This window comes from Bacillus rossius, assembly GCF_032445375.1.
Source record: "Bacillus rossius redtenbacheri isolate Brsri chromosome 4 unlocalized genomic scaffold, Brsri_v3 Brsri_v3_scf4_2, whole genome shotgun sequence".
NCBI lineage: Eukaryota > Metazoa > Arthropoda > Insecta > Phasmatodea > Bacillidae > Bacillus > Bacillus rossius.
In genome coordinates, this window is record NW_026962011.1 from 7,492,263 (window position 1) to 7,507,239 (window position 14,977).

A 14,977-nucleotide genomic window follows, 5' to 3' on the forward strand; every position below is an offset into this window, starting at 1 on the left:
ACACATTCACTATAAACGCCAATTCTTCCCACATTTTGTTTAGCAAGTCCGGAGTAATGGAAGCCTCTTCAATTCTGTGTATCAACTATGGAAAATCATTAGGTAGCGGCGGAACGTAGACACGATCTTTTATAAAGACCCAAAGAAAAGAAATCGCATGGCTTTATGTCAGGTGAACGAGGAGGCCAGAGAAAAAGAGCTCTGTCGTCTCGACCATTACGACCAATCCAACGGTCAGGGACTTCGACGATCAACCACTCTCGTACAAAGAGATTCCAATGTGGAGGGCTGAAATCACAGGTTCACTCTTAGTAAATCGCAGATCACAAAACGCTTTACGCTCAGGAGTCGCCATTTTGCGCTGCAAGCGAGAAAACAAGGTAGTTCTCACTCATGCGCTTATTTAAAACTATTTTAGTTACTCTTCAATTGAGACCTTAAACCAAAACACTACAACGCTTACTGTTTATTAAAATTTATAACTGGGACATTCTTTTATGAACATACTGTATACCCGAATGCGGATTATCCGGGCGTCTGAATATATTTCAATGAATCTCAAGGTTCTCCTGAAACAATGTGGCTGGAATTAGGCTGGCCTTCTGTGGACTCAGTTACCTTTTCCGAGAGACAGATTTACCGTTTAAAACTAGCCTGAACAATAGTTAAGTTAGGTTATTAAGTAGAATGGTAAAGGGCGCTTACGGTTAAGTACAACATAACTAACAGAGTAACCGTAACGATTTGTCGTGTGTTTAAAATTTGACTTTGTATACAAGTGTAGATATTGAGTCAGTCCAAATCAGCTGTTGACATTGAAAGTTTACCCATGTTGAATGTTAGGCCTATATCATAAGAAAACGTTACACGGACGTGCCCCATCAGAACACACGAAAAAATGTTGTTTGTGAGGAGGTTGGCACGCCTGCATGTGGTATTTTGTATTTGTATTAACTCTCAAGATCCATAGATTTTGGTACCTATGTCGTATTTTTCTTGTAATTTATCTTGACTTTCTAAAAATTTAGAACTGTGCTTATTTGTAATTTAAATTCTTCATGCTTTTAGCCATAATAATTTTTATAAGATTTAAAAGTAATTAATTTAGTGTTTGGTGTGCCACCATAGTAGGGACAGACATACCAGAATCCGTACGATAGTGTGTGCGTGGGTGTGCCATCCGATGTGGTGTCTTAGGCAAGCGTTCAGGGGTGTTTTGTGTGACGCGCGAGTGATGCGCACTGCGCATGCGCGGAGACCTGAAGTAGAGTCGTCACGAGGACTCCACCGTGAGACCCGAGTGTGGACACACGTCCGAGAGTGGGGCGTGCGACGTCTGCCGTGGACTGGACTTCCAGTGCGGAGCTTCCTGCACGACCATGAGAGCCGGCCCGACCACCTGGTCACTGGCTGTGCCTCCGCGCCGAGTCAAGTAACATCAGTCCAGCATTCATTTACCGGAACAGACTAACTGGTTTCTATTGCGTGTTTACAGTTTCAGAGCGCTGATCCGAGGAACTCATTTTTGTTTGCAACGGCGAGCAGTTTTATTAGAAAACAGTTCAGTACGTTTTGCATTTCAACAGCTTGCATAAACTTCATGGTAATTATGGAACTCCATATTTTTGGCACAACAGCTGTTACGTTTTTGTACACTTCCTCTACGACACAGTTCGTGGCTGGCAGCACGAGGCATTGCGCGCTCAATGTGACTGATCCTTGCGCAACAAACTGGATGCGCCGCGCGCAGTGTAATCGTTGCCGCGGACTGCTGTGTGTCTGAAAGTACGATTACTAAGGCGCGACTCTAGCCGCGCGGTTATCGTCGCGCGGCTAGAGTCGCGCGGCTCGTGAGGTTGCCCCATTCCTAAGAAGCGGCTGAAAACTATACTTCATGCGGTGCGATCACAGTGCAGTTCCAGTTGTTCGTAGCAATGGATGAACGTAACGTTGTTAAATGGTTACTGCTGGACGAAGAAGAAGATGCAGAACTGATGACGTTGTTACTGAGTCACCACATCAAAAACATTGATGCACATGTGATGTTTAAAGCAAGACGTGAAGAGGGATTCTACACAATCCTTATTAACAGACACTTAATGAAAGACGACGCAAAATTTCGGGAGTTTTTCCGTTTAAATGTAAGGCAGTTCAATTATATTTTGGGACTAGTGGAAGATGACGTCAAATGTAAGTCGTGCAACAAAGTAAGACCTGCAGAGAAACTGGTCATAACATTAAGGTAAACCGTTGAACTTAATTATAAATTAAATATAACAAAAGCACTCATGTCAATATTAATCTTAGTTATAAAATTTAATTTATAAAATAAATATTAGTATCAGAAATTGTAACTTTCAATTGCCATATTAAGTAGAGCAAATAAAATTGCTTAAAGTACAATTATCTTGCACAAAGTAGTATGAGAAAAATATAAAGACAAAGCACGCGGTCAATACAACTGTGGAGATGACACGAATTGATAAGTTTTGTGTGTTATGACATATTTAACATATACGTTTCGTTTGTTTCACTGACAATAGGATTGTTGTATTGGAAGGAACCTTGTAACAATGACTGCGATTGGTGTGTTTCGCCACTATTTGTAACATCATCATAGTAATCACTCGCCAAATGACTAGGACATGAAGTGTCCGACAAAGTGGATGAAGATCGTCCAGGAGCTCCTAAAGGAGACATGTTTGTGTGCTGTGCCATCTCAAGTGCTCATATTTCTAATTCTGACACAACACTGCAGATGCGCATCTTAGCTTGTGCACGTAGAGAGGATGGTAGCTGTTTCACTGTTAGCGACATACTTCTGAAGAATACGTCAGTTGCATCATTTTCACGTTCCGTTATTTTACTTCGATTAAGAGCTTTCAGGATCTCCTCTCGTTAATTAGATCGTTTTTTAAGTATATCCAATACCTGTTGATTTGTTTGTTCCACTGAATGCTTGCGTTTCTTCACGCCGAATCCAGATGTACTAGGAGTAGGTTTGTTAGCCTCTGAAATATTTTCTATTGTCTCAGTTACTTGCAAATGATCTTGAGATTCTTCTATAGATATCGGACTACGTGGTTGGGTTTCCAAGAATCTCTTATTAGGCACTGGGTGTGTTTCATGTCCGTTTTCGTTAGTTGTGTCGTTTTCCTCATGGCTTGCTGTACGAGAAGAACAATTTAGATAGTCTTGGTTTCTCTTGGTATTCTGTGATACGTTGGAGATGGATTCAATATCCTGTGAGATGTCTTGAAAGGATTCAACAGTCTGCGAGATGTCTTGAAATGATTCAACATTCTGTGAGATGTTGGTAAAGGTCCTGAAACATTTATGTATATACGTTACATAACATTACAAATATACTTATACATATATTTCTTGTGCAAAGATATATTAAACTTTGATGAAAAGGACGCACATTAGTTGTATCGTTTATGTTTTATTTGCAATAAAAACGATAATAAGTTTTTCCTAAAGCTGTGAATTTTTCTATTTGTTTCTAACATTTCAAACAATATAAAAGTGTCAGCACCAATTAACATTTATTTATCAGGAACGTGTCACATTTTTTTTTTGGTGCTGGGGTAATCAAAATACCCACCTTGGTAAATCATGCATTGTATAATCGTTTAATGTATTATCATTTATTAGGTTTTGTAATATTGTAAGAATGTAATTGTTTGGTTATCAAGTGATACGTTTCTTTTTTACGAGAAAGGTACATATATTCTTTTATATATTTTATGGCCTAATAAAATAATGAATATTCTAAAGCCTATCTAAAATGTATTGTTTACACCTTTGTGTCTTAGGATTCATAAATGGCTAAAAAATACACACCTGAAGAGATACAACAAATACAAGCTATAGATGATCCAAGTAATCTTACAGCTGAAGAGAGGGAAATAGTACTTACTGTCCTTCATAGCGTACTGCATCTAGGAATGATAGAGCATCAGCAAGAGGCCACTTTGTACGTTTGGCATTTGCTGCTGACCCTGTCCCTATTTTTCTTTCCTTCTTGCGCCTGTTGTACGTATCTTTCATGTTCTTCCACCTTTTCTTACACATATCACCTGGAATCAATAAAAACACATTTGAATTTACAGAGTGTAATATGTAATTGCATAGACAAAGATACTCTGTATTAATATATGGTATTGTATTTCAGGTTTATGTCCACTGGAGAGTCCTTCAGATCGTTCTCGTTTGCATTTCGAATTACAGAAAGCTACATAAGCCGCATTGTGAAAAAAACGCTGAATGCGTTATCGAGGAAACTTCCTCCGATACTGATGCCAAACCCTACCAAAGAAGTCCTTCTTGAAAAAGCAGCAGAGTTCCAGAGTCTGTGGAATTTTCCTTACTGTGTATCAGCCATTGATGGGAAACACATTCGAGTCAAATGCCCCGCTAAAACAAGGTCTGTATTATATAACTACAAGGATTACTTTTCAGTGGTTTTACTTGCTGTTTTAGACGCCAACTACAAGTTTGTTCTTGTTAACATTGGTTAGTATGGTAAGGAAGGTGATAGTGGGATTCCTGAGAAATCAGCACTGGGAAGATGTATCAAAAGTGACGGCTTTTTCCCACCTGCACGACGTTGCCCGGCTCGGACATTGTTACTCCTTATGTACTCGTAGGCGATGAGGCATTCTGTTTGAGTGATCACATGATGAAACCGTACACAAAACCTGAGGCGCGAGAAGATGACCACAAAGCAGTCCTTAATTACAGGCTTTCCCGAGCAAGGAGAGTTTCAGAAAATAGCTTTGCATTGTTAAGTCAGGTTTTTAGAGTATTTTACACGCCTATTGCCATTCATAATAAAACTTTCAATACAATGATTATGACATGTTTGTATAATTTACTTCGCGATGCCTACCTAGAAAATGACAGTCGATGCTACTACAAATACGATCCTTCAGTGCCTGTCCCTGTGGACAGCATGATGCCATTGGTTAAACCTGGTGGATTCGGAAATTTGGAGGGATTTGTGGTGAGAGATCATTTTAAGATGTACTTCAACAGTCCACAAGGTCGTGTAAAATGGAAATACATTTCAGCAAGGAAAACTGATGTTTCTCATTAGTATAAATTGTGAAATGTAAACAAAAAAATTCATTACATGGTACATGTGGATTTATGCGTGATTGTATATGTATATATACAAACGTAGCAGTAAAATATATAAGTATAACACTTTAATATAAGGTACTTACTTGTTCTTCCCAATTTTTTTCCTATTTCAGCCCACACATTTTCCCGTACATTTTGATCCTTATACTGTGGCTGCTTTAAATCATACAAGCATGGATGCTGGCCAACTAACTCAGCAAGCACTTAGTCTTCTGTAGTTGAAAATGCCATTTGTATGATCAGCAGCTCGGTCCGCGGCGCGCGACGGAAGCGACTGGACTGGTCCCGCCACCAGTCGGGTCGCGTCGCGGCCGAGCTACATCATGCTGCGCATGCGCAGAAGCTCGTGACGCTCTACCGCGCGGCAGAATCGCGTGAGTCGCGCCTTAGGAATCGAACCGTGAAGTGGGAAGGAGGTGGGCGTGGTGCAGTAACAGGATTTTTACACTAGGTGTGCTGCACAAACACGCTTTTAAAAAATCAAACTTTGGAACTTTTCTTTTTTACGAGCTTGCAGTTATAGCTATGGACAGTACTGGATTTTCCTCTCGGACCTGTTGGTGTCAAACCTGCAAGTTCAGAATCGTTTCAACCCGATACACTTTTGAAATATTTTCGTTTTACGAGTAGTCTCGACAAGCGAATCGTACAGACGTAAAAATAAGTAGATTGGGTGCACGCCCAAATCAAAGAACATTTGTAGAGACCTAATCTCTAATTATTATGTATATTTTTAATATATATTTTTGTCTAATGTACACTCTTGCACAAAAGTATTGCCGTACTTTAAAATATAATTCAATATAATACAGTAAGAAGTTATGTTGCACTTATTTTATCTGAAGGGTCTGGACCTTAACCCTCTGTTACTTTTGTCCCCTATTTACTCTGCAGTTTGCTACATTTATTTATGTTTAGTAATTTTGAATTTCGATTGTTTGTTGCGCCCCTGAAGGTTGGAAGGGGGCAGGGGCTACGTTGGTTTGAAATGCTGTTTGCTTGGCGAATTCAAGGTGTGATGGACGTATAAAACTAAAATAGGATAAAAAGTATTATTAGCGGTCTACTAGTAGTAGTAGAGTGTAGTAACTATGTGTTGGTGCAGTATACTTCTCTGGTCTCTTGTGTGTGTGTGAGGCTATGCTGTATGTATGCAGCAGAACAGTGTATTATCCCACTTACACTTACACAGTTGCTTGTAGACTGTAGGTTCACTTGCGGGTGGTAGTATTCTTATAACACTACCTGTGTTATTTCCCTTAGCTTACACACAACTGATTTAAGTGAATACCAAAAGGTGGTGGACAGAAACTGTATATAAAAAATATAGAAATTTAATTGTTGTAGTAGATGGCAAGTAAATTCCAGGTGATTAAATATTGTTTGAAACAGGATTGAGAAGACAGAAAAGGTTATAAATCACTATGGCTGGAGTAGATAAAATAATGGGTAGATAAAATGATTGAAATCAGAAGAGTGTGTGTAGCTTGCAACTGAGACACAACAATATTTATTAAATTATAAAACAACACACTTAACACAAAAAAAACACAATACAATAACAGGTTCAGTTGCAAAACACTATGGATTGAAACTTTATTGTGTGCTGGGATATGGCAGTGCAGATTGAGAAAAAAATAAATAATTAATATTGTTTATTGTGGCTTTCCTGGTTATGTATAGCAGCTTTAAAATACCGGATATAGGGCGGCACGGATGTAAAATAAATACAAAAGTTTATTAAATTATAAATATGGTTCGTAAAAGGTCCGTTGACGAAAAGCAGTTTAGATGGGGAAAATTCAAAATTCACTCAAATTACAGTTTATCAGTTGCGGTAAGAATCTAGGACTCAGTTTTCTTAAGTATTTCTTACTTATGCCTCGGCTATAACTCAGGGTTCACATAAGTTCCATTATCATACCTCTGAGTAGAATAATAATGTAATTACTGTAGGAATTCCAATTTAATTAAATCCAATGTTCAAAACGTATTTTAGACTGCCATCAGGATATTGGAATGGCTTTATAATGGTTCAAAATGTCACCAAGGGCGTTTTTGTAAAAGTCCGTTATAAGGGACGCTACTATGGCAAGATGGCTAAACTTTAGCTTCCAAAATAGGCCTCAAATTGAAGCTAAAAATAACGTTTCTCATCGGCGCAGGAACACGTTGTAAACACTCGCACCTGGAGTTTCAACAATGCCGATTATCTTAATACACTTATTTTCCTGATTTTACAACTTTTAATTAAATTTAAGTTAGTTTCCTGAGGCCGGCGTTGGGATAATCCCAAACGAAGAGACGCCTTTAAAAAAAAAACCTCTACATACTTCCGGTCACACTACCGGTTGCACGACGGCACTTCCGCCTAGCGGCTGGATGCAGATATCAATACAGCCTACGGCTGTTATCACCGCAGCAAAGAGCAGGTAAGTTATGAAAGTAATTAACAATCAAAAACAAAAATGTGAAAATATTGTACATAAAAATATCTGCGGTGAAAAATATTAGAAACAACATAAATAAAATTACAACAATCACAGCAATAGGAAATCAGGTTAGGTTTGAAGGTATTATGTGCAGTCCAATGTTCATATATGCTAGGCTGTAGCATGCCAGTTCTGTAGTTCTATCTTTAAGCAGTTCACTCGGGACGTAACTCATACAGTATTATTAAATAATCACAGTAGTAATAATAATAACACATGCATAAATATTAATAAAATTAATAAATAGTTTATTTTATCTGTACGCCGTACAACGTAGGTAACCGTACAGTGGCATTTAGTTAGACGAGAAAACATCCACATGAATATTGTTAGAAGATTAGTATCTTTTATTACTATACATATATATTTTTTGTTCTGTGGACTGTTTAACTAATATTTTTCTGGTATATTATTGTCCTTTACAATTCTGTTGAAATAATGTTCACAGTTTGTGAATGGTTATATTGTCGCGGGTTGAAATTTTGCAGGGTTGTTGAAATCAAATTTAGGGACTTTACTGACGGGACTCTGGGCTGGCTGCTCTGTTCACTCGTCAGCGCAAGTGGCGTGACCATGTAATTGGGGCACGGGGCCGGCGCGGCGCGCTGCGGGCTTGCAGAATTTTTTTTGTTTGTTTGGCCGCGCGCTGGCGCAGCCACGGGCCGCAGTTACTGGGGCGCGCTGTCGTAACAAGCCGCGCGGTGTGGCCTGCACATTGGGGTAGAGGGGGGGTAGTCTTCCCAGATGTTCTAGTTAGTTGTTTAGTAAATTTGACTTCAATAACGAGCTTTTGTTATGGTAGGCGCGGCAGGGCGCGCGAATTTAAGCGCAAGTGAGTGGTGACTCGGGGCTCACTCAGGCGGAGGCTATGCGTCTCACCTGTGGTCACGAGTTGTTAGTTCGTTCGTGATGTAGGAATTCAGGCTCACTCAGGCGGAGGCTATGCGTCTCACCTGTGGTCACGAGTTGTTAGTTCGTTCGTGATGTAGGAATTCAAGCTTTCGGGCGGAAGCTATGGCCGACGCCAGAGGCCACGAGTCGTTTAATTTAAGTTAGGTCATAATGTAGTCATCTTCAAGCTTTCGGGCGGAGGCAATGGTCGACGCCAGAGGCCACGAGTCGTTTAATTTAAGTTAGGTCATAATGTAGTCGTCAAGCTTTCGGGCGGAGGCTATGGCCCTCGTCAGGGGTCACGCGTCATAGTTTTTAAAATGTAATGTTCGTTCGGGATTTCAAGGGCAGGAGAGGCCCCTACGTTATTTTTTTAAAGTAATCGATCAAGAAAGGCTTTTCGGAAAATGTGAGTATGGACTTATCTTTGTTTTAATTTTAAGTATTAATTATGATTTGAGGTATTCGGAAGGACTAGGGAAGTGTTTAGTGAAGTTCTCTCATTCTCTCTCTTGTAAGGTCGTTCAATCGTTAAGGAAGTAAAGAAGAGTATTGTTTTAAATTTTAATCCCGATGTGTAAATGTTCGTCAAGAATGATGTTGATTATTTGACTTTAAGAATAAAATAATTTTAATTTAGTATTATGTTATTTTGCAAAATCTCCTTAGTTCAGCTCTCACCAGACATCCTGTACGGGATGACGAACCTATGATCCTAGGTACAGTAAAGTATTTTATGAAGTTAAGACTAGTTGATGCCAAGCGAGTTGTTTCTATGTAAAGAGCTACGATTCTCGCCCCCCCCCCTCTGAAGGTGGATCGTGACAGAAATGGTAGAGTTCGCCGGATAGGTTCTATTTCTGGAGAGAGAGAGGTAGATTTTTATGTTTATTATTAAGTTAGTTTCAGCTTCTGATAGCAGGTTATTAAGAGTTTACTTGAGGAGAGGATTACGGAATTTAATCTAAGTGGAGGAAGTCTTGGAGATTTTTTTTTGACGTAACAGATGTTTATTTGAGGATACTTGTAAGGATAAAGTTTATAGTGATAAGTTGTTTTAAGTCGTTGAATTTATTGTAGATTTATATCGGGGATTATTACGTGAGGAGAATACGTTATAAGTTAAATGCTTATTAGAGATAATGCAAGTGGTTTAGTTTTATTAAAGTTAATTTAAGATTGTAGGTTAAGAGAATTATAATTTAAAATAAAAATTTTTGTCGTAAATAGGAATTATTTTCAAGTGAAGTTTGTTTTGTTTTCGTGCGCGTAGGAGACGAGACGTACGAATTAAATCAGTCGAGGGAAGGATAAACGTTAGAAAGGAATTAAAGAGAAAACGAGAGTTTATGTAAAAGAGAGTTATAGAATTTATAGTGATGTTTTGTTTTAATTAGAAAAATGTTGAGAGTTGTTTCAGAACGACACGTCAGTGGACGTGGCAGAATGAACACGTGACGGGGAGGTGCTGAGACCTAGCGGAGAACGGAGGAACCGCAAGCGAGGGTTGGCGCACCTGATGGAATTCGGTGACGTCACGGGCTCATACGGAGACGTGGACGGCCGTGACCTTGTTTTGATCAGCTGTACGGTAACTTAGCGATAAGAAAATAGACTATTGGTTAAATAAATTTAAATTTAAGTGTGTTTTAGAAGAAGAGGAACTTTCAGTATGTAAGTAATTTATTTTAAGAAGTGTATGATGTATAGGCTAGAAGTGTTTCGTTGTAAGTTGTTTATGTTTTTGTTAGTTAAATTCTACCTCGGTTTTAAAAATATTTTTTTGGGATTTGTAAACATTATTAAGGAGGTACACTATAAAATCGATAAGCATTGAGAAAACTGGGAAGGCTAGATTTTGTGTGTAGAGGGAATTTACTCCAAAAGAACAGAGAGACAAAATTAATGTTTTCATTAGGGCGAGGGACCCTAAGGTGAGGCGTTGTATCCCTGGGAAGAAAGGGAATTGTAGCGCAGACCATAGGAGATGGGCTGACTACGGAATTAAGGGTCAGGAGAATCCTGAGAGTTGTGAGTAGTTTGGGGCAGGAGTTCCCCATGGTAGTACCGAAGTGGCTATCCTGTATGGGATAGGGTACCATTTCAATGAAGTTTGTTGGTGGGGTTAGAGCCCCCTGTGTAGTGGGCCTATAGCAGATAGGCACTACAGTGAAATTTTTGGTTATTTTGTGAGGTAAATTCCCTGGAGGTTAAGTAAGATTGGATTCAGTTAGGAAGGAGGGAAATGAGAAACATTGCTGTAGAGAGTTAGTGTACTTGCCTAATGTGAAATTGAATTTTACTAAATTAATTTAGGAGAAAGTTTTGTTCGGTAAATAAATAATAATGGAAGATAGCTAGATAATTAATTAATTTTTTTTGAGTAAGGTGTTTTAAGTAATGAAATAAAATAATGTGAAGTAATTTGAATAATTGGGGAGGAATTTCTTTAAGAGTTTAGATAATTGTTTTTGAATTTATTGAGATATTCAGCCAGTGAAGTTTGAGTGTGAGAGATACAGTGAGATTTTAAGGAAATTGGTTGTTTATTAATTAGGACGAATGAGATTTTATGATTTAGAGTCAGTAAGCATAGTTAAATTTACGACATGATATTTGTTGACAGTTTACAGTTATTAAGGAGAAAACAGAGTAATCTATTTATTTTTATTTTAAGGGTTTGAAGATAAGATTATGAATTTTTTTTTTGAAAGTTTCTTGGGCATGTTTGAATAATTTTTATTTGGATTTTAAGAAATTACAGAGAAAATTTAATTGATTTACATTAGTTTGGAAGTATGGAGGTTTAGTGTTCGATTAGCCCTAACTTGATGGTCGGATCCCAAAAGAATGCCGTAAAACCGATAGCCAATTGAGAGGAATGCGGTAGGCGCTTGTGTAGAGAGGGGTTGTGGGAAAGCTCCTTGGGACTGATGGCAGATCAGGGGCCCTAAATAGTGTGTGATGCTGTAAAACCAGTGCAGAGAAAGCCTGGTATGCTTAAATTTTTGGGCACAGGTTATGTAAACCTGGGGTTCCATGGGATTTAGTCATGTTAGCTGCTGTGAGACATTAAGATTTCCAGGCTCCATAGTAAATTCAATGTAAATTTTTGTTTTCTTAAAATAATAAATTTGTTTTTAATTTATTTGAGATATTTGATTTGGAACAGTGAATACAGACCCCGAGGAATAAGAGTTATGCTGTGAGAGGAGAAGGTGGTAGGCCTAAAGGGTACAGGCACCACAGAGGTTATTTGTATTGCATAATTTAAATATAAGGAAACTTGAGAATTTGAAATTTTGTTGTTGGTTTGTACACCCATAAGAAGAGTATAGGCAGAATTTTTATTGTTATGAGATGTCTAATTTAATTGAAAAGAAGAAAGTTTAAAGATGCAAGGTAACATTATTATTGTAATAATTGAAAGAGATTAAGAGGTAGAGAGAAATAGGCAGTTTTTGTTTGTAAGTACTAAAGTTTACAAATAGAAATTTAGTAACTAAGAATGAATAATAAGTTAAGTCTAGTGTAAAAGTTTTTTTTTAAGTTTGTTAAGTTAAGAGTCACAAGTAAATTTTTTTTTTAGAGAGAATGTCTTTGATAGGAAGTATTAGAAACTTATGGGAATTTTAGGGTAACATAAATAATGTAGGTAATGAATAATAAATAGATGGTAGGTCTTAAGTTAGGATTAACATTTGAAGCAGAATTTAATTAAGAAGAAGGAAAATAAATAGGCCTAATGAAAAGAACAAAAAAGGATTTTATGGTAAAGCATTTTTTTTAAGTAATAAACAATGAATAATAATGTTGTTTCAGGGTAATGTGTACTAATAATACAATTTTTTTTTAGGACCAAAGAACAGGAATTATGTAATTTAAATTAACATGTATTTTTGAAACTGTTACAGATTCCTTAAGATGAGCTGAGCAGCAGTCCAGTTTACAAGATGACAAGAGTTCGAGAGACAAGATACAAGATCACTGAAACAAGAGCCAAGACTGAAGATTCAAGAGAAGAGAAAGCTGGCAGCCATGGACTTACAAGTGGAGATTAATAAGGTTATGTAAAGTTTTATTTTTTTATGGAAGACAGTAACTGGAGTTTTTTTTTGTTATAAATATTATTTACAGAACTTTTTAGGTTATAGTAATGTAATGGAACTAGTGAGTTGTGGTAGCTGTCAAAAAGAACTAATACCTTAAGTTTAATTTTTAAAGTTAATTTTCTTAATTTACAGAGGGATTAGTAGTTTTTTTTTAAACCTTATTTAGGTTGGAATTTAAATACAATAGCTTATTATAAATGTGTACGAACAGTTCAAGTTCACAGTACTGATAGGTAGGTCAGATGATCTTATTGATTTTGATGATTTGTTGTTTTGAGTTGATTTTTAAGTGTTGTGAATTAGACAATGAAATAGTTCTGAAAACTTAAATTATTTCAAGCTAAGAAATAGTAAATTTAATTGTAACTCAAAGGACACCAGAATTTAATTTTTTTTTGAGTTAGTAATGTTTGAAAATTTTATACTTTACCAGAAAGGTTATAAACAAACAGATCGGATGGAACAAGGATGCAGTAAATCACAATTTCATTTAGAATTATTGATTTGCTTTTGAGGTTATGAAGGAAAAGTAGCTATAATTTAAAAAATTTGAATAAAAATGGTTTTTTTTTATTTGTTTGAAATAGAAAGTTTAAAAGTTAATTAGTCATGATCTAGGTGGGTGATGGGGTGGGAATTGGCCACTCTTTTTCCCTATAACCTCCCTAACATGGCCTTCTATTACATCTAACAGAAGAAAAAAAAAGAAGAAAAAGAAGACTTAGTATTAGTTAGAATGTTTTTTCATGAAGATACCTGATGAACTTTTTTTTTATTGTTTGGAAGAATAGAAGCAAGGTTAGTCAGATATTTTTACTCAGAAGAAGAAGAAGATAAAGCAGTTTTATGACTCGACAAGCCAGAGATTGGTGTTTCCCCTCTGCGCTTCTATTGACTACGTTGTTTACTCTCATGGGATAGCTGGTTCGGCACCATGGAGAGAGATTGGTGGGCATTGTGGTTGCCCCCAGAAGAAAAGAAGAGTAGAAGAGGTTATGGGTGGGTCATGTGAACTGACCTTCAACCCAGTTACTTCGTGGGGACTATTTGCTGTATAGAGAAGATCAAGACTCAAGAGTTAGGGAAAATCATTGGAGGTCATGTTTCCCTTCCTTAAGTTTTTCCTATCAAATTATTTGCCTGATTAGATTATGCTAAGGGTGGGATACTTTATGTTAGCAGTTGAATTAATTAATTTTATTTTTTTGTGTGTTTGCATCCTTGCCCATCGATTGCAGTTTAGTAGTTAGTTTTGTATTTGTCAGGCGTGATGGTAATGCCTGTTGATGATGTTTCAGAATTGTAATCTGTTCGTGATGAGGATGGCACAACTCCGAAGCAGATGTGGGGAGAAGTTGTGAGCTGCCCTGGAAGCCAGTCCAGTAGCTGTTGGAGTTGAGTGGTGTTTGCTGATGGCCAGCCCAGGGAGCTACTCTTCTCGACAACACTGACTTCGAGGAGTTGCACCAACCTTCACGAGATAAGAGTTTAATTAATTGAAACACTGTAAGGACACTTAATTTTTTTTGAAGAACGAAAGAAGTATGGTAATAAACGGAAACCGAAAAAAAAAAAAAATAATAATTATCAAGAATTTGCACATTGTTTAACGAATACTGAGAAACTAAGAACAGTAATTTAATTTGTAAAGAGAGCTTCACTAACAGAACAATTTTTTTAGAATTGAGAACTCGAGCCTCTGAAGGTTCCTGTGAGAACAAACCAGATAAAAGTTTTACATTTAATTTTATGAATACTTGTTGTTTTAAAATAAATCTTATGCAGAATCTAGATGTATGTTCAGACAGCAAGGAACTAAGAAAATTATTATTTTTGTGAAATGAGGAATTTATAGTTATGGTTTAATGGAAAAAGACAATTTGTAATTTTGAGGTAGCTCGATGGGGCTCGAGCTCTGTGAGGGGAGGGTTATGTCGCGGGTTGAAATTTTGCAGGGTTGTTGAAATCAAATTTAGGGACTTTACTGACGGGACTCTGGGCTGGCTGCTCTGTTCACTCGTCAGCGCAAGTGGCGTGACCATGTAATTGGGGCACGGGGCCGGCGCGGCGCGCTGCGGGCTTGCAGAATTTTGTTTGTTTGTTTGGCCGCGCGCTGGCGCAGCCACGGGCCGCAGTTACTGGGGCGCGCTGTCGTAACAAGCCGCGCGGTGTGGCCTGCACATTGGGGTAGAGGGGGGGTAGTCTTCCCAGATGTTCTAGTTAGTTGTTTAGTAAATTTGACTTCAATAACGAGCTTTTGTTATGGTAGGCGCGGCAGGGCGCGCGAATTTAAGCGCAAGTGAGTGGTGACTCGGGGCTCACTCAGGCGGAGGC

The 14,977-nt window shown here is 37.8% G+C and overlaps 1 long non-coding RNA gene across 1 annotated transcript; it reads left to right on the forward strand.

Annotated features, from left to right (window-relative positions):
- Positions 1-10,048: 10,048 nt before the first annotated feature.
- On the forward strand, positions 10,049-14,221 carry LOC134542150 (uncharacterized). The gene is made up of 2 exons (XR_010076747.1): positions 10,049-10,205; positions 12,446-14,221. It is a non-coding gene; the product is annotated as an uncharacterized LOC134542150 (long non-coding RNA).
- Positions 14,222-14,977: the final 756 nt, after the last annotated feature.